The following is a 23,427-nucleotide window of genomic DNA, read 5'->3' on the forward strand; positions in this document are numbered from 1 at the left end:
TCCATAAAGTAAATAAAATTTGTTTTCTCCTATACCCTCTATGATAGTATATAAAACAGCATGTTATATAAAAGCATTAACTAAGTAGAGGCAAAACAGGATCATGTAAAAGGCTGTGTAAGTTGTTTTTTGTGTATTATAATTAAAAAATAACTTAGAGGGTTCCTTACTAAGAGAGAATTTCCCCACAATATCTGATCTATTAGAATACTGGATGAGTGTTATGTTGAAGATAGAATAAGATGGTTGAAAAAAAGAGCCAAATTTGCAATTTGTGAAAGGAAATAACAGAAGAATGGCCTGTTGTGTCCAGTCCAGGGCTTAATTTAGAAATCTGATTACCTATGGGATTGAACAAAGGGTTGATAAGAAGTTAAACCTCCAGCCAAAGAGACTTCATTTCTTTCTTTGTAACAAGATAGCTTAAAAATCCAGCTTTACCTGCTGAGAATTAAACCAATTAAAGGCCATCTTTCATGGCTACTGCTATCTTTCTTCCTTTCTTTTTTTTTTTTTGGTGAAATCTCACATATATGTGAGGAAAATGTACTGTTAGTAAGTTTATTCTATCCAAGCCCCACAGGCAAGAGGATCTTGACAGGTGAAGTAATCCTCAGCTTCTTAATCACCTAAAAATAGAATACCTTCATTCTTTTTATCAACCTGTGTATATATTTAGAGAAAGATGGAAGGAATATCTTTTTTGTTTTCTTTTGTCTTATTGACTGCAGCTATGTTAATAACATCAGCACTGAAATCTAAGTAAAAAATTTAATCCTGGCCAGTCGTTAACTATGATTATGACTCTAAGCCTTAATTTCCTCTGTCATGGGGAGATGCTATGGTAATGGGGTTATTTAGAGGACTGGGCGCACACACACACACACACACACACACACACACACACACACACCCCACACAACACACACCTGTTCAACATAAGGCAGCCACACCTAAACAGTGAGGAGAATACTGCTCTTAACTCAAAAGTTTCTATAGTTCCTTCTATAATATGTTTCCCAGGTTCACATGTTAGCCTTTTTTTAATATTATTTTTGTAATTTTTGAGATAATATCATTATATCATTTCCCCTTTCGTTTTCCAGGGAGATTGCTATCAGATTGTGTCACAAATTAAACAATTAGTCCCAGTGGCAATGACATTGAGACTTGAGATCTTTTAGGATTGCTTATAAAGAAGGAAATTGATTCTTGTTTATAAATGAATTAATACTAGAATCATGTGAGTAATTTTTACAATAAATACTTTTACTTTCAGTAAGTGTGCCGTTTATTGTTGCAGCAGCATCATGTTAATTGATTTCTCAACAAAGATGACCCCCACTCCAATCTTTTGCCTCTAGTTGGGCAATGCAGCATGGAGGTCCTCATCTAATATATGCGTCTTGTTTGTGATGTTTCAGCCTCCAGAGCTATAAGAATAAACTTCTGTTCTTTTCAGATTGCCCAGTCTTAGGAATTCTGCTATAGTGGCATACAATTGACTTAGTCACTCAGAAATGGAAATCAGAGATGTGATGGAGTGTGTATGTGGTCTCTTCATGCTTTTGAAGCTGGGACTCTTTGAAGTAAATGTTTCTGCTATTTTCCAGTAGCTCTGAAGGAGTAAGAATTAAGATGGGACTTTGATATGCTGGCAAATATGTCAAGTGGCAGGAGAGAAAGTTCTGTATCACAGAAAAATGAATCAGACTGCTGAGGTAGCACTGCGGGGCTATAGCATTTGATGGCAATTACTAAATATTGCTAGTTTTCTGGGCTTCAAGGGGGAATTTTTGAAGTATATTCTTTTTTTAAATAAAAGACCTGCATTAAAAATCTTATCTTTGGGGTATATTAATGTGTATAGAATTGGAAAACCAATTTAAGCACCTCTATTCTTTGAGGCTTCCATTCTTTCTTGGAGAGAGAACACTTAGTTTTTTCTTTCAAAATACCAAATGAGCACCACCAAATTTATATGAAGAATTTGAAATGACCTGGGTTTGTTAGCTTCTAAAACTGCTAGGAAGGAATATATATATATATATATATATATCCCCACAGAGACTAAAAGAGTACATCAGATCCTCTGGAACAGGAGTTACAGTTGGTTGTGTGCTGCCTTGTGAGTGTGGGGACTAAAGGAGACCTTTGTGAGAACAGTAGGTATTCGTAAACACTGAGTCATCTCTCTGGCTCTCATTTTTTAATACTTGCATTGATTGTTGAAAACCTGCAAAAATTTTAATGGGGAATGAACCTCTTAACTCTTCAGGGCTTTCTTTGAGGGTGTTGTTTAAGTCAGAGTGCCTCATGCTTTATTTCTCAGTCATATCTGCAAGTCACTCAAAATGCATTTTCTGGGGAAGTGTGAAGAGACAAGCCCACACTAGAACTAATACTTCAAAAGATAAATATCAAAATGAGCAGAAATTGGAGAAGATAAAGAAAGTTCATCTTTGGAATCTCATAAGGTTGTAGTTTAATTGAAATACTCCTTAATTTGTACTTACCTAAGATAAATTTAAACATGAGTTTACTTTAACACAGAATGCTCCTCTAGGCATTGGTGCTCCAAAGGTAAATAAGAACGATCCTTTAGGGAATTCATTTTGGGAATGGAAATGAAACAAAAAAATAACACAGAAAACAAACGAGAAACTTGATATAGACATAACAGAATATTCTTGATTAAATCCCATTGCCACATTCCCTTTGAATGGTCAAAGTAGTCTGATATGTCATTCATAGATGGATAAATGCTGTCACTCAAAGTTCTTGTCAACAGGTTTCAGCGAAATGACTCAGGCATTTATTTTTATTGTTAGTACCTACAGATTGGCTCACAAGCATCTATAATTCCAATCCAAGGTGTCTGGCAATCTTTTCTGGCCTCTGGGCACCAGGCACATGTGTGGTGCACATACATACATGAAGATAAAATACTCATGCATAGAAAATGAAAATAAATCTGTCAAAAATGATTGCATCTATAACTTTGAATTTTGTGATGGTTTGATTTTGCAGAGCTCTACATACACAGATCCCCTCTACAGTCTTTTATTGAGCCATTCTCTGGCATTTTGGTGTTACTAGGATTTCACTTAACTCTTCTGATCCCACGTATTCGAAGCTGTAATGTTGTTAGCCGTGACTTGGGAAGCTGGTGTTCTTTGGCTCTAAGGATTGATTGTTTCAGGTAAGTTGTGAGTAGATTTTTGTATCACTTCATATGTAAAGTACACATGCGTTTTGAAGTTTACAAAGCTTGGTAGGAGCATTATTCATCTAGCAAATTTCACTCATAAATGTCTCTTTTCCCCTAGGCTATCCAAATCCTTAGCTGCATATGGTTTACTTAACTGAATGTTTGTTGGTTGTATTCTTTCTGTTCTGATTCACATGACTGCCAGTGCTGCTCCTGACACAGCCATAGGTGTTCTCCTGCTGGGAGCAGGCTGCTTAATCCTTCTCCCATGTTTGAAACTTATTTTTATATTTACGCGTTCATTTTAAAAACATGCTTCCAATTTCTTAATGCTATTTTCATCTGTTGGATTTTCATTAAAGCTTTGAGTTAATTGGGAGATTAATACACCTTAGTGCATATTTCTCAAGTTCCTAAAAGTCATTTACATCATTTAATAAAGTTCTGTTTGTTCAAGTGGGTCTTTTATTCAGATGGGTGAAAAGCTGCTTTTCTGCAGTAGGTATGATGAGGCAGCTTGTAACTTGCTGGAATTATCACAGGACTCACACTATATTTTATATTGTCTTGATCCATTTGTATTTTGTAAAAAAATATGAGAAAGCAAGTAACTTATAAAGACTAGGCAGTTCTCACAAACCTGAAAGCAGGTAGTACGAGTTGGAGTTCTAAGCGGTCTACATCCTATGAGTCACTGGCCATATATTGCTTCCTATGCCCAACCTAGTTGCTATGACCCAACATGGCAGAGGTTGGGCACTGAGTAGCCCTGCTCATTGCTCCAACACTTTTGCACAGCTCTAACTCATATATTAGGTGTATCCTGGTAGTTTACTCATTTCCCTAAAGGGCCTGATTGTTAGTATCACCACAGTGGGGATTAAGTGTCAAGGTAAATTTGGGAGAAGGCATATTCAAACTATACTTCAGCTGGATAGTAGTCATCTTTATAAGATTAGATTCTAGAAAGCAGTTTCATATAAGGATCTTATTTGATCCTCTCAATTACTGTGAAGTGGATGATCCCATAATCTCCATTTTTACAGACAGCTTCAGCCCAAGGTGATCTTTTATCCTCACTGATATGTCTTTAAATCCTGAACATCCTTCAAAGTCAGTTAAAATGTTGCCTCTTCCCCATAGACTTTCTTGATCACCCCAACTCACTGAAGGAAGTAATCTCTTCTTTTAGTTGCCTTTATTTCTGTCTTGCAAAGGAAATGCATATTTTGCATTTTGTGTTTTTCTGAGTCCAGATAACTCTAGTACCCACCGCAGTACCTATTAAATAGAGGTCATGAAAAAGGCCACAGACCTACTGTTCGCCTCAAACTTGTGTGAACATCATAAAACAGCATAGGTGCTATTCCACATGGTCAACATCTCAGGTACATTCGGACTACCAGGAAGCAGTAGTCATTAGATAAAAAAATCCACCTTTTATCCTAGGATACCCACTCCTATAACATCACATGCTTGTGCAAAAACCAATGTGATTATAAGTGGCCCTTCGTGTAAAGATTATTAGAAATCATGTGTGCAAAGTTCGCATTTCATATCCCACTGTTTCTTTTCTCCTTTTCCTTTCACAAAACTGCTCTCTCTCTCTCTCTCTCTCTCTCTCTCTCTCTCTCTCTCTGTGTGTGTGTGTGTGTGTGTATGTGTGTGTAGCGGTGTTCTTCATTTTTAGATTTTTACAGGATTGATTTGTAAATCTACTAGTTCATATATGCTATTTTATTTAAAAGGATTAAAAGAGGATTTATACTACAATTTATTTTGGCTCAACCATTAAAGGTTAGGCTCACAACCAAAATTATTTTATTAAAGAATGCAACAAGATTTTGCATTTTTTTGGGTCATGCAGATTCTTTAAAAGCAGACACATTTACTTCTGCTGGTGCATAATATGTCACCCTATAAGGCATGGATGCTTGTTTTTCAAAAGAAACCCAAAGCACTATGGTGGTGCAGCAGATAGATATGACAAAAACCTACCTTTCTTCTTATTTTTCTTGTAGGTTATAATAAATAGGACATACATTTTTAAAGTGTTTTTCTTGTTCAGAACATGTTTGGCAGTCTGAAGACCTACCCATAATTAAGAATTAAAATTTAAGTATCCAAGTTCCCAACTTTCACAAGATTTATAAAGAAAGGAATATCAGAAATTTCATTAAAAGTGTCAGAGAGGGAGGAGTGATGAGCAAAGGAGTCAAGACTGTGCTGGTGAAACACACAGAGACAACTGACTTGACATGGTGGAGCTCATGGACCTCAGACTGATAGCTGAGAGGCTAGCGGGGAAAAGATCCAGACCCCCTGAATGTAATGTCAGTGAGTAGGCCTCAACAATCTCTGGGGCCTTGGTGTTTAGCTTGGAGCAGCAATGAAATTTGGGAGCCCACTCCACGTGGAGGGATGCTCTCTCAGCCTGGACAATGAAGGGCCTAGGCCCTGCCCTGGATGAAATAACAGATTTTGGAGAGCCCCTGTGGAGGGCCTCAACCTCCCCGGGGTATGATGTGGGATTGGTTTGGCAGTTGGGGAAGGGCAAGGGAGGAAGGGTGGGAGAGGGAGCTGGGATTGACATGTGAAGCAAGCATGTTTCTAATTTAAATAAAAAATATATTGAGAGAAAAAAGAAAATCTGAGAGAAAATTCATGGTAGTCTGATTTTGTACAGATAACAAAATAAAAATAACAGAGCCCTGATTGAAGGGGAAAGCTTCTGTAGCTAGTCTGTGTCCCAATTTAGTTTTTATTCTCCTTAACCTTTGATCGGCACTGTTTTCTTTCCCTTCTCTCTCCAAACAGAAAGAGGTCAACATAAACCTGCTTGTCAAGGATCTGACAGAACAGATTTCCTGTGCAAGTTATTTTTTGTTGAGTGTTCTCTCCTTTCCTTTTGCCTTAGGTGTCAAGTTCTTTTTTTATTCTTTCCTGAATGTATGTATATGTACCATTTTCTCTCATGAAAAAATATAAACATAAAAGTCCCGTGTTATTCCTAGAACGTTGAGGTTATTCTAAGATCTTTGATCTGCAGTTTGCTAGCTTAAAAAATGAAGAATGAATTGCTTGCTGATGAGAAGTGCAAGGATAATTAGGAAATTAGTATGTGAAGTCAGACATCTGAAGTCTTAATGGATATATTCAAAGAAAATAGGACAACCACAAGCACATATTTCTATATGAACCTTTATTTTCATTAGATTTAAATAAAAATATATGTGTGCCTCAGAAGTCATGGAAAATGAATATTTTTTTCAATATACAGGTCAAGAGAACAATGTCTTCCTTCCTTATTACCTAAGTGACTCAGGTTAATTATTTTTCTGACCTAAATCTTCTGGGAAGTGACTTTAATTAGCCAGTTAACCTTGCATATGTAACCAAGTTTGAGAAAACCACAGAACAAGAAGAATATGATATTTAAGTGTAAAACCTGCCAAACCATTTCTTGATAATGCTGTGATCCAAAATACAAAGAATGATGCTTTCTTAATGTAAATTCTGTTTCCTGGAGCCCTGAGCCAGAATCTGTTCAGCAACATTTGAAGACCAGGAACCCCAGAATAGCTGATCACACTTCTTTTTTCCCCCAGTATAGAGTTTTGAGCCCAGCCGCATGCTGTACCATTTTTCTTCTGGTTCACCACACCATAGCTTAAAGCAGCAGCCGAATTTGCGTTCCTTATATATTCAAGTATAAATGAATAAGGTGTGTCAGGAGGATCATGCTTTCTTTCAGTGATCCTCTGTCATGTACCTTCCTGCCTTCTGAGAGTGGCTGTCACTATTGATGTTCTTTGACCTGTGTCTACATTCCTCGAATTTGATTTATACAGTTTTCATGGTATTTTCTCTGTGTGTCTGTGTCTTCACATGAAGTTTTTTCTTGTAGGAAAATACTCCATTTGGACTAAGGGTCTACTCCAATACAGTATGGACTCATTTTAATGAATTAATCTGCAACAACACAATTCCCAAGTAAGGTCATCTTTCATGTCCTAGAGATTGGTTTTTAAGTATATTTTTGGGAGTATAGAATTTAACTCATAGTAAGTGGCTGCGTTTATTTTCAGGCTAGGAGTCTGCTCACTACCATTCAACACTTCTACATTTTCATTTGTAGCGACAATTTTCATGTCTTCATAATAGCCTACTTTTGCGTGGCATGGACACAGCACAGTGAGTCTGGGAGCTTTGATTCTCTGCTTTACAGCATTCCTGTGATGAAGAATTGGTGCTTATCTAAGTGAACAGAAATTATGGCTTCAAATGACTAATCCTATACCTAGTCTGTGTCGAGGTTGATTTGATGAGAGAAATCTGTCATTCTTTGATTCATTAATTTTCATGTACTATGATCCTACTGAAGTTTTCCAGATATGTAACTGTTTTATTTTTAGTAGGATTTCCTAAGTTAATATCCATGTCTAAACCTACAACTACTGCTACATGGTAATGATTACGTCATTCATATCTCCTTCTAATATTTATGTCTCAACAGCCTGACACTCCACAGATTAGCCTCAGGCGGTCCTCCTTGTCCTTCCTCCTTCTCCTCCACCATCACCATTACCTCTCTTCCTCATCTCCAATCTAACATGCATTTCCCTTAGAAGCATAAACTTAGATCTTATAAAATCTTGTTTGTGATAAGTCTATAGCCCATTAATTTATATCTGTTCAACTTCTTCAGTGATTTTCTGACCCTTTCTAACCATCCAGTTACTGAACCATTTCAAGCCAGCTTTCTTCTTTAGATCATTGCAGTGCCATTTCTATAGCACTTACTCTTGGATGGCACAGCCTACTTGAATGACTGCCGGACACAATATTTAGGTTGATACTTTTAACTTACATTTCTTAGCACACCCCTTCATTTCTTAAATTCTATCATCAGTACCTGCTTCAAATGGAATGAACTGTATGCTGCTTCATGTATACATTGTTAGTTCATATTCCTATGCTTTTTCTGCTAAAATATGAAATAAACTTCCAACATATTTTCTCTTTCCAGCATATAAATAACCCCCTTTACATTCTTCTGAATGGTATTTCCCTAAGGAAATCTACATAATGGAGGCTCTCAGATTACATTCTAATTAAAATATTTTGGAAGACTAAGATTATTTGAATTAAACTTTTTTCACTTTTATCAATTGATATTAGATCATAGTTCTAGTTTGATCATTGCACAATTGTTTAGGAGAGTTAATTGCATTAGTACAGTTCTTCTGTTCTATCTGGAAGTGGATTGAGGCTGGACTAATGACTGATGAGGCTGCATTTTCACTAATTAATTACTGAAAAATATGGCCCAATAATTACTACTCAAAAGTGGTTTTGTTTCAAGTGGAAAAGGCTTATACTGAACTGTAAGCAGTGGAGATGATGGAAGCTGTCTGAAAACTGAACTTAAAGTCAGCTAATCAATCACCAATTTGGGGCTGTCATAATGACTGCATTACCTGAGTGAACTATAGTGTTGTGAAATGGAGCTTGGTTATATGGACTGTCTGACCTCTGTGTCATCAGTTGTCCAACAGTCTGATTGATTACTCTGTGACTGGCCTAAACTATCTGGAAAATGATCAATTTCCTGTCATGTCTAATCCTGTTCATATTATAATGCAGGCAATTGTGTTGACTGCATTATGTGTAGGTCTCCATCACTGGTGAACAAGGTCACTGTAATTGGAAATACATCCAGTCTTCTCATCATGTGGAGAAGGTGGATTTAGATTTAAACTTTGCCTTAAAAATGAATCATTTAGCAAGGTAACCCACTCACAAGAAGAGAAACATGGCATGTATTCTCTCATATATGGATTTTAGACATAGATCTGGGGAGTACCATCCTACAATCCCATGGCCAGAGAGTCTTAGAAACAGAGCCTTCATTCAGTGGCTGATGGAAGCAAGGCAGACTCCCACGGCTAAGCACTGAGCTGAACTCAAGAAATCCAGTGACAGAGAGGGAGGACTGATGACCAAAGGGATTAAGACTGGGCTGGTTTAATCCCCAGAAACAGCTGACCTGACAAGGGTTAGTTCTTGAATCCCATAGTGATGCCTGGGAATCCAGCATGGAACTGATCAAGACCCCCTGAATGTGGGTGTCAGTGAGGATGCCTAAGTAATCTGTTTAGCCTTAGGTAGTAGATCAGTATTTATCCCGGGTATACAAATGAACTTTGGACTCCCATCCAACAATGAGAGAAGCACTCTCACCATGAACTCTTGGGGGAGGGTCTAGGCTCTACCCTGGATGAAATGACAGACTATGGACACCCCGCTGGAGGGCCTCACTCTCCCTGAGGGGATATTGGGGGGGTTGGTGGGAGGGCACAGGAGGAGGGAGGGAAAGTGAGAGGGACCTGGAATTGACATGTGAAGCAACCTTGCTTCTAATTTAAATTTAAATTTAAAAATAAAAAATATATAAAAAATGAATCATTTAATTTAATCAAAGTATCTATAATTTAAGTGGCTGTACTTCTTTCAAGTGCTCAAAGAACCTGCTTAGATCATTTCAGCGTATCTGTTGCTGGTTTCTTTAAACCTTGGTTTCCAATATATAATGTATTTGGACACCTGCATAAACTTGTCTCTTCTCTTTTATTCTTGGCCTATATTCTAGGTAATAATTATTAACTCTTAAAATGTAAACGTTAATACCAAAGCGAACCATGTGGTATGTGATACATTTAGAAGCTCAAGAAGCTCCAAAAAATTGCTTGTGTATTATTATTATTATTATTATTTTGGTTTTAATGAGACAGGGTTTCTCTGTATTGTTTAGGAGGCTATCGGTCCATCCCGGCCTCGAACTCACAGAGATCCGCCTGCCTCTGCCTCCTGAGTGCTGGGATTAAAGGCGTGCGCCACCACCGCCTGGCTGCTTGTCTATTATTGATAGTGAACAGAGTATAAGATACTCTTTTTTAAAAACCTCAGCATTTTGACTTGCTTAAAAACACCCACAGTTGACAGTAGGGACTCAGGGGCTGACCACAGGCTTAGAAAAAAATCTAATTATTGTACCATATTTTGGACAGATCACTAGGATTTATTTCTTCAAACATATTGAGTTATTACCATTTAACTTCTATAGTCCTGAACTAAGCCTTTTGCAGAAAATATGAATGGCAGAAGTTTGCTTCAGAAGTGCTATGTAGCTAGACCTTATGATGTCTCATTTGCCACAATCTTCAGTTTACTATTCCAACCATAAATTGCACTATGAATGAATGTTTGTACTTCAAAAAAACTCTTGAAAAAAGATTCTAATAACTGGAGGCACCAAAGGTCCACAGAGAAGTGCATGATTTTAATTTAAAACACTATATGCAGAAATCAAAAGTTCAAACAGTTTGTGCCCAGTGATGGAAGCAACCAAAAGAAAGTGAGCTTGAGTTACAAGAATTACAGAGAGAGTTCTCAGCAGTGAACCTCTCACTCAGAGAACCTGCATGAAATTGGTGCCTTAGAAATATAGTGTTAATAATATCTTAGATCCTGATTCAAATTTAGATATGTTTTGTATCTCAATTGCACAATTTATGTATTGTGGTAAGTCGGTCTCTCTCCTCTCCTCCATGCTCCATGGTTTGGTGGGTTAAACCTCCCCATTACTCTCTAATGTCTATATTTACATTTATTTTACTTTATGTATTAGAAACACAAAATCATAAATATTAGATAGATAAGATAATGAATAATAAATAATGAATAAATAATAAAAAGTCTTATATGTAAGAAACTTTAACATTATTTTAGCAAACTAGTACTTTTTTTAAAATTTAGGCTAGAAACAATCTTGTTTCACATCTCAATCCCAGCTCTCTCTCCCTCCCCTACAACTCTACCCTCCCCAAAAGGTCCCCCAGCCCCCCACCCAATCTCCACTTCTATTCCCAAGGAGGGTGAGGCCCTACATGGTATATCTCCAGTGACTGTTATTTCATTCTTGGCAGGGCCTAGGCCCTCTCCCAAGAGTCCCAGCTGAGAGAGCCTCCCATATTGTGGCATGGTCACTCAAAGTCTATCTGTACACTAGGGATAAATACTACCCAAGGCCCCCATATATTACCTAGACCGCCTCACTGACACCCATATTCAGGGGTTCTGGGTCAGTCCCACGCTTTCCACACAGCCATCAATCTGGGGTCCAATAGCTCCCAGTTGTTCAGGTCAACTGTTTCTGTGGGTTAAACCAGACCTGTCTTAACTCCTTTGCCCATGAGGTTTCTCTTTCTGTCACTGGATTCCGGGAGTTCAGGTCAGTGTTTTACTGTGGGTATCTGCCTCTGCTTTCATCAGTCACTGGATGAAGGTTCTGTTTCCCAGACTCTCAGGCAGTGGGATTGTATGTTGGCACTCCCCTGATTCATGTCTAAAATCCATAAATAAGTGAGTATATACCATGTTTCTCTTTTTGTGATTGGGTTATCTCACTCCGTATGGTTTCTCCTAGTGACATCCATTTGCCTGCAAATTTCAAGATTCCATTTTTTTCTCCACTGAATAGTACTCCATTGTGTAGATGTACCACATTTTCTCTATTCACTCTTCAGTTGAGGGGCATCTAGGTTGCTTTCAGGTTCTGGCTATTACAAATAATGCAGCTATGTACGTAATGGAACAGATATCCTTGTTGTTTAAATGTGCATCTTTTGGGTATATGCCTAAGAGTAGAATTGCTGAGTCTTGTGGTAAACTGATTTCCATTTTCCTGAGGAATCTCCATACTGATTTCCAAAGTGGCTGTACAAGTTGGCACTACCACCAGTAGTGGAGGAGTGTTTTCCTTTCTCCATATCCTCTCCATTATAAACTGTCCTTGGAATTTTTGATTTTAGCCATTCTGACAGGAGTAAGATGGTATCTCAGAGTTGTTTTGATTTGCATTTCCGGGATGGTTAGGGATGTTGAGCACTTTCTCAAGTGGCTCTCAGCCATTTTAGTCTCCCCCATTGATAATTCTCTATTTAGTTCTGTGCCACATCTTTTGATTGGATCCTTTGGTGTTTTGGAGACTTGCTTCTTGAGTTCGAAAGGAAGAGGTCAAACTTTCACTATTGGAAGATGATATGATAGTTTACATATGTGACCCAAAAAACGCTACCACGGAACTCCTGCAGCTGATAATACTTTCAGCGAAGTGGCAGGATACAAGACCAACTCAAGATAATCAGTAGCCCTACTATATACAGACGATAAAGGCACTGAGAAAGAAATCAGAGAAACATCACCCTTTACAATAGTCACAAACAACCTAAAATACCTTGGGGTAATGCTAACCAAACAAGTGAAAGACATGTATCACAAGAACTTTGAGTCTCTAAAGAAAGAAATTAAAGAAGACACCAGAAGGTGGAAAGATCTCCCATTCTCTTAGATAGGCAGGATCAACATAGCAAAAATGGCAGTCTTACCGAAAGCAATATACAGATTTAACACAATCCCCATTAAAATCCCCACTATTCTTCACAGACCTTGAAAGAAGAATAATCAGCTTTGTATGAAAAAACAAAATACCCAGGATAGCCAAAACAACCTTATTCAACAAAACAACATCTGGAGGCATCACCATCCCTGACTTTAAGCTCTATTATAGAGCTGTAGTCCTGAAAACAGCTTGTGTATTGGCACAAAAATAGACAGGTAGACCAATAGAATCAAATTGAACACCCTGATATTAACCCATACATGTATGAACATCTGATTTTTGACAAAGAAGCTAAAATATACAATGAAAAAAAGAAAACATCTTCAACAAATGTTGCTGGCATAACTGGATGCTGGCATGTAGAAGAATGTGGATAGATCCATGTCTATTGCTATGCACAAAACTTAAGTCCAAATGGATCAATGACCTCAACATAAATCCAGCCACAATGAACCTGTAAGAAGAGAAAGTGGGGGGCACCCTTGAACGAATTGGTACAGGAGGCTGCTTCCTGAACATAACACCAGTAGCGCAGACACTAAGATCATTAATTAATAAATGGGACCTCCTGAAACTGAGAAGCTTCTGTAAGACAAAGGACACACAGTCAGCAAGACAAAAAGGCACGCCACAGATTGGCAAAAGATATTCACTAACCCCACATCTGACAGAGGGCTGATCTCCAAATTTTTTAAACCAGTACTTCTACTGCTTTATATATACTTAAGAAAAACACACATAAATGAATATGAAACAATTATTAATATTAACCTTAAATAGAAAATGACCCAAATGTTGCTAAAAACTAAAATGGCTCAATATATTGTGTTAATGTAATAGAAAATTATGCAATATAAATGGACAGGCTAAAGTTTCAAACAACTCAGATTAACTTTATACATACTTTCAATTTAAACAAGCTGCATTGTGCACAATTTGTTCGCAGAGTCCCTGTTGCTTTGTTGACATCACCACTCATACTTCATGGGGAAATAGGAGTCACAGTGAGAGATGAGGTACAGAGCTGCTCCTGGGAAACATTCCTTTATGATCTGAATGATAGTTACATTTATTTGTCCACCTAACAATAATTCATGCATAATTTATACATTTTGCATAGTGCCTTTCAGTAAAACAGTTTTTAAATTGGGGTGTTTTAATAAACATCCCAATTAGGAAAAAAATTAATTAGTATTTCTAATAAGCCAGGTAATTAAATACTTTTCAGTAGGTTCTTATCATTTTTTAGGATAACTATCCCCTATACAGAACTTGAAAAAGGCAATGATACCTGTAGTGCAAAATGGCATTCTGATGAGCTAGTTATTTTATCTCTTTTGTTTAGCTGTGAGATTTAATTTTCAGGTCCATAAATTATAAATAATGTATACTACATTTATATATGAAGCATGCAATGGTGTATATAAACAGTTTGAAATTCCAGGTAACACTTTTGTCCATGCTTTTGGCATATTCTTGATATAGAAATTTCCATTTGTGTTTTCATTAAGATGAGTCAATGGAGGGAACAGAATCAAATGTTAATTCTTGAATGATATTGTAGCAAGTGACTCAAGAAATTCAGATAACTGACATGATCTCCCTTATAACATGTTATTTCAGTGCTTTTAAAGAAAGGGAAAAATCCATCCAATTTGACTGCCTCTACTTCACAGGTCATAATACTTTGGAAATGGACATGAACAGAAAATACCTCAACCTTTTTACTTGGCTGAAAATTGATGCTCAGTTAACATATTTTATATGAATAAATGTCAGTAAACTGTGTAGTCAATAGTATAGTAGGTTGACATAGGATTCTATTCAAGATCCTCAAACCTGGGCACTTCATTATTTAGATTAGTTGTTTAAAAGCTTTTCTTAGTAGTTTTATTATTGTAGTGATTAAAATCTGTCACAAAAAGGCAGAAACAGTTTCTTAAATACCTATAATTAAATATTATTGGTTAATAGACTATATACTTCATGAAATTATACTTTATTGTTTAAACTAAATTTCACCTATAGAAAATCTTAATTTTGGTTGAAATTTTTAAATTTTTTTGGTCTGAATCATTGTTTTGTTAACAGTTCTGTGAATGTTTGTACATTTTTTATTTTACCAATTCTGGTAATTGTAATGGTACCTTGAGGGTTGATGGTATGTATAGCACCAGTACCAAGAAAATGTAGAATAGCATGTGTTTTTATTCTTAGCCTTACTGCATTTTGATATACAATGGTTGGGTCATCTCCAGGGGAGGCATACCTGTATATGAAGAAAACCAGTGGAGAATGAATGGATGAGGTGGGGTAGGGTGTTGAGAAGTAAGGTGGACAGGAGGAACTGAGAAAAGGGGAGGGAGGGGAAAATTCTGTTGGGTTGTAAAATAAACAAACAAAAAGTTAATCAAACACCTAAGGATCTATGTGAAAAACAAGATGGCATCTATCAAGCCAGAGATGGAGGTGTCTGTTGGTGACAGATGTAATTTCTACATGCTAATATCATAGGTAGATAAAATTGGTGTCAAAACTCAAGGCAGGTAGAGAAGGAAAAATAAATGACAGAACTGGTTTCAGGAAAGTTTTCTCAAAGAGAAGGAAATGGGTTAGCTGGGCTCTCTTCAAATGGAAATGAACACTATAGTGTTCAGCAGGCTTAAAATAGTGATGCGACCTGAAAGTCAGGTTTTTATTTAGGACTCATGGAAATATTTTTATTATGTCCAATGGATTGGTTATAAAGACCAAGAGTACTGTGCATCTATGTATATATATATGTATATATATGCATATATATATGTAGTGTGTGTGTGTGTGTTTACATATGTGTACCATTGTACATATGTGGAGGTCAGCAGATAACTGAGGGGACGCACTTCTCTCCTTCCACCAGGTGAGTCCTGGAGAGAAAAGTCAAGTCATTAACTTGGTGGCAAGTGTCTTTAGCTGCTGAGATATCTAACTTGCCTTTGTTTAGTTTTCTTTTATATAATTGTTATCGTAAGGCGAGATTTTATTTCAGACTTACTGAACAACAATGAAAATACCAACTCCTTGGGCCGGAGCGCTGGCTCAGCTGATTGCTCTTCCAGAGGTCCTGAGTTCAAATCCCAGCAACCACATGGTGACTCACAACCATCTGTAAAGAGGCCTGGTGCCCTCTTCTTGTGTGCAGGCAACCAACATGTATGTAGAACACTGTATGTAATAAATAATAAAGTATTTTTTAAAAAAACAAACAAACAACTCCCATCCAAGTAGTAACCAGGCCAGACCCTGCTTAGCTTCCGAGATCAGACGAGATGGAGTACATTTAGGGTGGTATGGCCATACTGATAATGAGTTCGACTACTTCCTTATTTGCTATCCTAGAACCTTCAAACAATGACTGATGAAGGCAGAGGTAGACACCCACAGCTAAACACTGAATTGAACTCCTGAATCCCAGTGACAGAGAAGGAGTGTTGATGAGCAAAGGGTTCAAGACTGGGCTTGTCTACCTCATAGAAACAACTGACCTGAACAAGGGGAGCTCTTGGACCCCGGACTTATGGCTGGGAGGTCAGCATAGGACTGAGCCAGATCACCTGAATGTGGGTGTCAGTGAGGAGGTCTAGGCAATCTATGGGGCCTTCAGTAGTAGGTCAGTATTTATCCCTTGCATACAAATGGACTTTGGATGCCCATCCCACAATGAGAGAAGGTCTCTCGGCCTAGACTCTTGGGGGAGGGCCTAGGCCCTGCCCTGGATGAAATGACAGACTCTGGAAATCCACCATGGAGGGCCTTAACTCTTTGGGGAATGGAGTGGGAACTGGGTAGGGGGTAGGAGTGTTTTGGGGTGGTGGGAGTGAGAGGAGGGAAAGGGAGTGGGATTGACATGTGAAAAAACCTTGTTTCTACTTGAAATGAAAAAAATCTCCTTTCTGTTTCATATTTCACAGACAGAGACTAATTTGTTTCATAAGAAATAAAAATTAAGCATTCCCACCTTTTATTCTGAAATTTTCATATGTGTAAAATGTATGGTGATCATATTTGTCCTCCAGCATTCTCTTTTATAGTCTTCCTTATACTTTCATGTCTTGCGTCTTTGTGTGTAGGTATCATACAGCTATAACTATTGTGTATTCTTGGTTATGAACAACAAGTCACATACAGAAGATAATGCCTTGTAGTAATCTTGATCATTCCCTGGTTCTCCAAATCTTCTAGCCACCTCCTTCTGCTATTTCTTGGATGTTGGAGAGTGTGGTACTGATTTCTAATTTAGGGCTGAGTGCTCAACAGTCACTTGTTCTCAGTACTTTAACCAATTATACTTCTGATTTAGCCATCACTCCCTGCACATCTCCCCTTTATTTTCTTCCATCCCCTGTGCTATCTCTGTTTGAATCTTTCCATAGATAGTACTTCTGCTGCTATTTCATGTCACTTATATTATATAGCTTCTTTCACCCTTACCCTTACGGCAGTAGCTCTTTTCTTACTTCCTGGTCTTAAACACAGAAATCCAAAACTTCAGATATGCATGTGAGAGTAAATATGCCATGTTTGTCTTTCTGGGTCTGGGATACCTTACTCAGTGTAGTATTTTCTAGTTTGATTTCCTGCAGGTTATATAATTTCTCTTTTATTTTCTGATTAATACAATTTTGTGTAAAAGCCACATTTTCATTATCCTAACATTAGTTGATGGGCATCTTGGTGACTTCCATGTTCTAGTTGTGGTGAATAGAGCAGCATAGATGTGTCGTTGGTGTCTCTGTCATAGGATATAGAGACATTTGGATATATATGCAGGAGTGATATATTTTGACCATAGAGTAGTTATATTTATAGCTTTGGGGAGTTTACACTTCTGATGACACTGAGTAGAGGTTCCTGTATTCCCACATCTTCACCAGCATTTGTTCTGTTTTCTTTATGGATAGATGCTTTGACTGAGTGACATAAAATGGCAGAGTATTGTTAATTTACATTTCCCAAGGGATAATGATGTTGGAATACCTTTAAAATTGTTTTGTTATTTGTATTTTGAGAACTGTGTTCGGGTCTAGATTCCAGTTTTTAGTTGTGTCATTTATTTTCTTGATTACCTCAGATGACTAAGATTTAAAAACTTAATGTATAGCTTGGTGACTATCATTATTGCAGTGGTGTCACTTGAAGTTCACTTAAGTAACAAATGATGACTGTAACAGGTGAGACATATTATAATTATCTTGGATATGCTGACAATTTCACAATGATTAGATGAAGTATTGTTATATATTTTAAATATATATAATTTAAAAACTGTTAGTCATACTTAATAAACATGGGGGTGCTATTTGCTGGAAAGATACCTACAGATCACTAATATAGAAACCTCAACCTGTGTATTTTTTGTTTCAAAATTTAGCAGAAGCCCAGCCTTATCAATATTCAATTTCTTTAGTCCAAATCTGTCATTTCTCACCTTGCAGGACTTGAATGAAGCAGATGGCAAATCTGTGAACCAATTAATCATTGTACTAAGAGCTGTATTTTGTGTCTACTGGAGACCTAATATAGGAAATAACACTAATTAGACTAGCACTTTCAAGTCAAGCTACAGTATGCAGAATCCATCTTAACAAAGCCAAAGTTTTAGAAAAACTAAGTGAACCTAGAATTGAAGTGGGCAGGAAAGGTCAGTTTCCTCTTTTGACAGATGTGAGAACCCTGGTAAAGGCCTGAGTTAACTAAATACTCACTGTACATCAAAAGTTGGTGATTATTCTGCTGCTTTTTATCATTAGACAAAGTTAGGGATGATCTGTCAATAATAAGCATTTGGACGACCAACACACAACTTTAAGCAGGTCATTAAATGTCTTTTGAAAAAGTTCCAAGTTCAGAACATGGAAATAATTTATTATATCTGTTGTAATATATTTTTAGACATCTTGCTGCTAAGTGTTGTGTATATTTCTTCTAATGCACTAAATCTTCTGTAATTATTAGATCATATTTAGTTTAGACCACAATGTTTTTCTCAATCAGGAAAGCTTAACAGAAGAGTTGATGGCTATTAGTATACATACTAAGTATGTATAGGAATAATATTCAGTTTCAGATGAAGACCCAAGATTCCTGACCAATAATTAGCAGGGAAAGTACCATGTACATTTATTATTTAGTTGTATTATACATAGGATGGTATGTTACAAAACTCTGTACAGCTATGCAGGTCAGAGACTAGAAGTTATTTTTTCTAAAAGATGTGATAAAAATTGAAGATGTGTTCTGAAATGATGAAATGTTGATGCTGTTGTTGTTAGCAAGAAACTGGAGAAACCATGTGAGGGAACAGAAAGGACTCTGTTCTCATTTTCAGACAAGCAGCTCATAGTATTATGGTTTGTCAGACCTGAAACTAAGTATTCCTGAAACTAAGTATTCCTGGGAACTAAATATTCCTGGGAAAAACAGAAGATAAGTCATGAGATGTTTGAATCAGTAATATTTAAGTCAGATTTGCAAAATCCAGAACTTCCTATGATATATAAATAAAAGCAAGTAGTCTATGTATTAGGAGCATACCATTCAAAATTAGTAACTGCACTGGAACCTGATTATAGGATCTACCTTCTTACAACTCCTTATATGAACTCTTTGTCTGAAACCCCCAGGAAAGGTAATCTTTGTTGACAGAAAGCTTCCAATCTTTAATTTGATAGATTTCCTTGATCCAACCACTGCTTTTTCAAGGCACTTAAGCTTCTAGTTACAGTTGTGCAGCAATGTACTTACACATTGCTATGCCTACTCACTATGTAATCTAGAATGTACTGCAATAAGTTATTAGTTAAGTCTGTCAGCTTGTTAATCCTAATACAATCTTGGGCTTATTTAAGTACACATCTCTACCCATATTTTACCATGTGATTATGAATCTAGCACCTGGGGTTTTAGTTCAGTAATATGACGATCTAGTGGACCTATAATATTAAAGCCATTTCCATTAGGTTCATACAGATACTAAATTGAATCCTGTTTTTCCTCTGATACTGCATGGGTCTCTGGTAATTTCCATGGTTACAATGAAGATAACACAAAACTCATGTTAAATCAGTACCATGCTTCTGTTGTTAAGGTATTCTAAAAGGAATCAATATTATACAAATTAAAAATATAGTCTCAAGATAGCTTATAAAAAAGGAAACTGTGACATGCTGCTCAGAGTAACTGTTTCCATGCAAATATCTCTTCTACATTTGTTTACAAAAAGACTCTCAGCAAGAATTGATCTCATCACTCATCTCTAAAGAAGCTGAAGATTATGGAAAGTAGCAGGTGTGGGGAAGGTTGAGAAAGCAACTGATTGACATACTGTACCATTCCTGTGTATTTATTTAAAAATAACTATATATATATAATAACTATATATATGAGAGAGAGAGAAAGAGCTACATTTGAGGTGGAGCACATTTTTTCAGTGCCCCTAATGTTTTCACACTTGAATTCAGAGCCACAGGTATCTGCTAAAGTGTAACTAATTGTGCCTACAGTTAGTTCTGCAGTGGCCAATGACCTAGCTAGCTAATTACACAAGGGGACAATTAGATCAATATAGAATTTTTGTTATGACACTTTTTATGAGAAGTTGGGAAGTGTCTTGATGCATGACCAGCTCTTTTCAGTTGTGATTTGTTCTTGGTTTTGTATTTGCCTTGCACAATAGCTTAGCATCCCTGTGCTAAAAACTGGAGTACTGCATATGTCTGCCACAAAGAAAGTCCTTTTTAAAGACTCACATATAACTGGATATATCTGACTTCATTCATTTATGAAATGAGTGTAACTAATTAGAATAGCAAACGCGTTAGCTTTTATTACATGAGTGTGTTAATGCAGTTTCTTTAGTTTGCCATTATTCCTTAATAAGATACAATAAAATCACCATAATGCATGTAAACAACTATCCTCTCTGGGATAAAAATGGATTAATGACATATTTCGTCTTTATAGAAACAAACACCATTTAGCAGCTATTCCTCTGGGGAGGTTTTTCTTAACCAGTAACCAGGTATTTATTTTAGACCTGAAAAACATAGTTAATAATTCTGAAGGGTTATTAGTGTAATAGGATACTTATGATCCTTGAACAATGAAGAAAGCAGGTTCATTTAAAAGATTCATAAAGGAAATTTGAATATTTATATGGAACTGATGACTTTCTGTCTTTCAAGTTTTAGGGTTATATATTTCCTTGCTGATTGGAATTTAACAAAGGATATAAGGCAATTGTCATTTATGAATTGGAAACCTAAATTATTCTTTCATAACTGTGTTTTGAACACCAGGAAAACTCACAGGTAGTAAGAAAGCATTAGCAACTTAATTAACTTTGCCTTAAAATTTCTGTGGGAGCAGTTCATAGTGGGCAAGCCTACTGCCCCTTGCATCCCCTGGCTTTATGCTGATGAGAAATTTGGCTGTACCCTTTACAGTGGCCTGATCAGACATTGATCACCCCCTATTTTTGAATAAAATAGCACACCTTAGTTGACAGCAAATGCAGGACTTTGTAACAGCTCGGTATTAGTCCTGTCACAAATTCTTGCATGCAGCTGTAGCACTGTTGAATAATTAGAAAGTTCTGTTTTTAAGGTTGTGAAGGTTATTGAGATTTTTTACTTTTTTTCTAATACTTTCTTTTAAAAAGACCATTTTTTCATACAGAATATTCTCATCAAGTTTTGCTATTGAGAATTTTGTAGAACACATTTTGATCCTGTACCCCTCAAGTCCTTCAAGATCTATCCCATTTCTTATTCACCTGACTTTGAGCCCCTTTCCTCCCTCTTCTCCCAAGCATCAAGTCAATATATTCTTGGATGTGTGATCTTCCTCAAGAATGTGGTTAACTTCCTAGAGGCTACTACCCCCTAAGAGATGTTCATTCTTCCTTTCCCAGGAGTTATCTCTTGACAGTAGCTTCCGAGCTAGGTGTGGAGGAACTCATGTCCAACTTCCATCTCCATGCTATCATTTGGACTAACTTGAGTTTTCATAGGTTCTACATTTGCTGTCACAGCTATTTTGAGTTCACAAGTACAGTTGAACTGCCAAGGGAGGGACTAACAACTCCACAAGATGAAATCATCATTCTTAGGTCAAGAATATATGGATTGAGTGACAGGTCATAGGTCCTAGAGGAGAGCCTGCTATTATTGTACAAAAGAGACACAGTATTAAACCAACTCCTAATGATATCATTATACTCATAGGTTACACATTTCCCATCTCTGATCAGAGAAACTTCTACTGGTAGGAGATAGTGACTCACAAAGAAACACAACTGGACATGGAAGAAAAAGAGACCATGGAATTCTCAGCCTTCAATGAATCATCTGTACTCTGTCCATGAATCATCTGTACTCTGTCCACTTATCCCAGTGCAGTGGGAACATTACAGATGGTTAGGTTGAAAAAGTGTAAGAGATACAGGCAGTGGGTGACCCTAAAGCTTTTAGGTTTCTTAAGGAAACTGTGTCACTTACATTAAGACTGAGTTGGCTTTATATTCCCACTAATATTGCCTAAGAATGTCCACCCTTTTAACATTCTTTCCAACATTTATCTTTTGTCAAAATAATTCTGTGGTGATATGTGATCCCAGTGTGGTTTTGATTTGTGTTTTCAAGATGTCAGGTGACATTGTGCATCTTTATGTACATTTGTTGATCACTGTGTATCTGGTGAAGACCATGGCTCTCGTGAGCTCAAGGGCCTGGAGTATGTTCTTGTCATTTCTCTGAATTTCCTCATTGTCTGTGGTTACGCTCCTCATTTTTCATTTCTGATTTTGTTAATTTCCTTATTCTCTCTCTCTGCCTTCTAATTAGGATAAGTGTTTGTCTCTCTTGTTAATTTTCTCCAAAACCCAACTTTGTGTTTCACTGATTTTTTTGTATTGATCTCTTTGTTTCTATTTAATTGATTTCAGCTCTGAGTTTGATTATTTCTTGTTGTCTATACCTCTTTGCTGTGATTATTTCTTTTTGTTGTTAAGCCGCTGGCATGGCATCTCTCTAGTTTGTTATGTAGGTACTTAGTGTTAGGAACTGTCCCTTTAGTATCATTTTCATTGTGTCTCATGAGTTTCAGGGTGATGTGTATTCATTTTCATTTAATTAGAGAGTCTAATTTCTTTATTCCTGTTTTGACACATTTTTCATTCAATAGAGAGTTGTTCAGTTTCCTTGAGTTTGTAAGCTTTGTTTTTTTTCTGTTGTTGTTAATATCCAGCTTTAATCTGTGATGATCTGATAGGATGCATAGAGTTATTTAAATGAATGTGGCCAATTTTTGAAGAAGTTCTAAGAGGTACAGATGAGAATGTATATTCTTTTGTATTTTGGTGAAATATTTTGAAAATATTTGTTAGGTCTGTTTGCTCCAATATTTCTCTGTTCTGTTTTTGGTCCATTGAACAGGGTATTGACATCTCCTACTATGTGTGTGAGGGTCAGTATGTTAATTAATCTATAGTAGTGTTTCTTTTACAAATGGGTGCCTTTATGTTTGGGGCTTATCTTGGTATATTTTTTGAATATGTAGTGTCCTTTCCTATCTCTTTAGATTATTTTTATTTTGAAGTATATTTAGTTGGGTACTAAAATGGCTGCAATACCAGCTTACTTCTTAAGTCCACTTGCTTGGAATATTTCAACAATTTAATCTGAGGTAATGTGTGTATCATTGATGTTGGGTTGTG

General features: G+C 36.7%; 1 long non-coding RNA gene across 2 annotated transcripts in view; it reads left to right on the top strand.

Annotated features, from left to right (window-relative positions):
* The window catches only part of LOC110340933, a 394,687-nt gene that overhangs the window by 223,060 nt on the left and 148,200 nt on the right, over positions 1 to 23,427 (top strand). Inside the window, exons 4-5 of one of the 2 annotated variants that reach the window (XR_005874322.1) lie at positions 3,031 to 3,202; positions 7,119 to 7,274. This is a non-coding gene — a long non-coding RNA (uncharacterized LOC110340933). Of the gene's footprint in view, positions 1 to 3,030; positions 3,203 to 7,118; positions 7,275 to 23,427 lie in introns of those variants that run through there. The other variant, XR_005874323.1, reaches the window with a different exon arrangement.

This window comes from Mesocricetus auratus, unplaced genomic scaffold, assembly GCF_017639785.1.
Source record: "Mesocricetus auratus isolate SY011 unplaced genomic scaffold, BCM_Maur_2.0 Super-Scaffold_100676, whole genome shotgun sequence".
Classification (NCBI taxonomy): Eukaryota; Metazoa; Chordata; class Mammalia; order Rodentia; family Cricetidae; genus Mesocricetus; species Mesocricetus auratus.